Below are 2,850 nucleotides of genomic sequence, written 5' to 3' on the forward strand. Positions count from 1 at the left end.
GCTATGGCGACGGAGCGCTACGGCTGCGTCGCTGGCGGCGCGCGGTGGGCGTTGCCTTCCCGGGGCAGGCGCACGCAAAGCTCGCGGAGGCGATCGACCGCCTCGGAGCTCCTCAGCGGCTCCCTGCGGTCATCGATTTTAAGGGGTTCGTACAAGTTTGTGTTGGCTCTCAAACATGCCTTTTATTCTTCTTACTGATTTCTTATCACGCATAGTCAGAAGAAAGACATCTAGCCTTCAAGTACAGCAGGGTGATCTACATTTAGGAGAGCTGGGTTCCAGTACTCCCTCTCCACGTGCACCTGGTAGCAAACCACTCTGTCAGCGTCAAGGTACACATCTGTAAGAGGGGTAAATACTTTCTCACAACCAGGAGTGTAGTGCGGATTGTAAGAGATCACTATTTAAAATCGCTTTTAGAGAGGCTTATAAAGAATATGAATTCAATACAATGTTAATTTACTTTCTCAATCGCCCTCTGTTCCTTTCTGTGCTGCTGCCATTTCCCAACATTGTTTTTTCTCCTATTATTAATTTTAGAAAAATTTAACCAGCGATTTTTTCATTGCAATCATTACCCGAACACAACCATATTTGTAAAATAGCTAAAATGTACAATGATACTTTTTAGTTTATTTTATAACAACTGCAACCAAATTCTGTGAAAATACGGATATGAAAACAGTCTTTGTCATTTTCTACCCCATGGCATAAATATAAACTATTAAATTGCAGGTCATTCATCTGAACAATCGTCAAACACTCTCAATTCAGTAATTCTCTTCTAAAAATATTTACTACATACTATTAGGTTGGTTCAAACGTAATTGCGGTTTTTTGGCAAGAACTGTAATTACTTTTGCACCAGTCTAACACAATTTGCCAAGTACCGAACTAGGCCCTGGGGACACAGTTCCTGCCCTCAGGAAGTGTTTGCTGTAGTCATTCATCACCTCAGCACTGGTTTGGCCTAAGATCCTAGGGTACATAAACATATACAGATTTTTTTGTTTGCACTTAATAACCTCCCCTTAAAACTATATTGTTTGAGAATTAGAAGGAGAGTCCTTTCATCTGCTGAGCAACTTAAGATTTGGAGTGGGAACTTAAAAAAGGTGAACTGCTCGAAATTATAAAAGGAAATGAATATAAATTCTCATGAAATATCCAAACGGTGGGAGATGGGAGTCTGGCCACTGGATGGGAAAACATCCAAACAGTGATATGGAATGCTGACCACTGGGTGGGGAAAAAAATCCTAACAGGAACCCAAGATGACTGTGTAGCTAATAAAAAGATTTTGAAAGTCAAAGTGACCACTATGGTTACAGAGTTTCTTGCTCTGCAATGGGCATTATCACTCTTACCAAAGTCTTCAGGAAAGTCTCCATTACTCACAAGCGCTCGGTCTGGTGAGTTGTTTCGGTAGAAATGTGTGAAATGGCTGAATCAAGCTTCCATAACAATATGGTGAATAAAAAGGCAATACATGTAGGAAGATGAGTCTAGAAAGCAGATGAGATCATGAGTATGTCATCCTCCCAAGAATTTTTAAAACTCTTGAGGAAACTTCGGGCTTCCACAAACTATGAAATTCAAGTTTAACACCGATCTCAAACACGGAAGCTCCTGTTGACATGTAAACCCCATGAAAAAGAGGTTTTGTGTTTCCTTTTCACTACTATATACGAAAAATGAAGAATAGAGTGGGAAGAAAAGACAGATATGGACTTTATTTATTGTATCAAGCATACAATAAAGAAGAAAGAACCTCACAGATTAAATAACTTACACAAAAACACAGAGATGGTAAGTGGTAGAACCAAGATTCATACCAAAATCCAATTCTGAGCCAATCTCTATATACCTTATCACAGTGATAGCCAGATATCCACCAAAATCTATTTTTCCCTTCCATAGCTACCATCCAGGTGTGTCCATGTGACTAATTCTCACCAATAAAATGTGAGAAGTAATGTGTGTGTCTTCAGGGCAAAGTTTTAAAGAAGTGAGAGTACCTTTACCTTTTGCCAGCTGGATGCACATAACAACACAGCAACAGGGATGGCAAAACTTTCAAAGAGTGGGACCCTAGGACCCTGAATCACAGTGTGGAATAATGTCTGCAGTTGTTAAATAAGCAAGAAATAAACTTTGTTGTGTTTGAGGCATTATACATTAAACTGTGTGAGGCTATTTTTATGGCAATTTAGGCTATTCTAACCAAAAGAGTAATTGATATCCATATTGTAGTAATGATTTTTTTTTTTTTAATGTGGGGCATTGGTTTAGCAGTTGGCTGGCAGGTGGCATAAAAACAGGAAGGGAAGGCCCAAAACTTTCTGAGCCAAGGTTTCCTAATTTTGTCCTATATGCCATTTCCCAAGCTTTTGGTGACCTTTTATACTTTATACTTTAAAAAATTATTTTTTACTTAAAATATTACTGACAGGCACAGTGGCTCACGCCTGTAATCCCAGCACTTTGGGAAGCTGAGGCAGGCAGATCACGAGGTCTGGAGTTCGAGACCAGCATGGCCAACATGGTGAAACCCCATCTCTACTAAAAATACAAAAATTAGCTGGGCACAGTGGTATATGCCTGTAATTCCAGCTACTCGGGAGGCTGAGGCAGAAGAATAGCTTGAACCTGGGAAGCAGGGGTTGCAGTGAGCCTAGATCGCGCCACTGCACTCCAACCTGGAGTTGGACTCTTTCTCAAAAAAAAAAAAAGAAAAAGTTACTGAAGACTCCAAAAGGATTTTGTTTCTGTAGGTTATTTCTATCAACATTTACTGTAATCAAAATTAAAACTGAGAAATTTTTGAAATATGTATTTACTTATCTATTT

Source organism: Rhinopithecus bieti, unplaced genomic scaffold (assembly GCF_001698545.2).
Source record: "Rhinopithecus bieti isolate Rb0 unplaced genomic scaffold, ASM169854v2 scaffold_33302, whole genome shotgun sequence".
Lineage (NCBI taxonomy): Eukaryota > Metazoa > Chordata > Mammalia > Primates > Cercopithecidae > Rhinopithecus > Rhinopithecus bieti.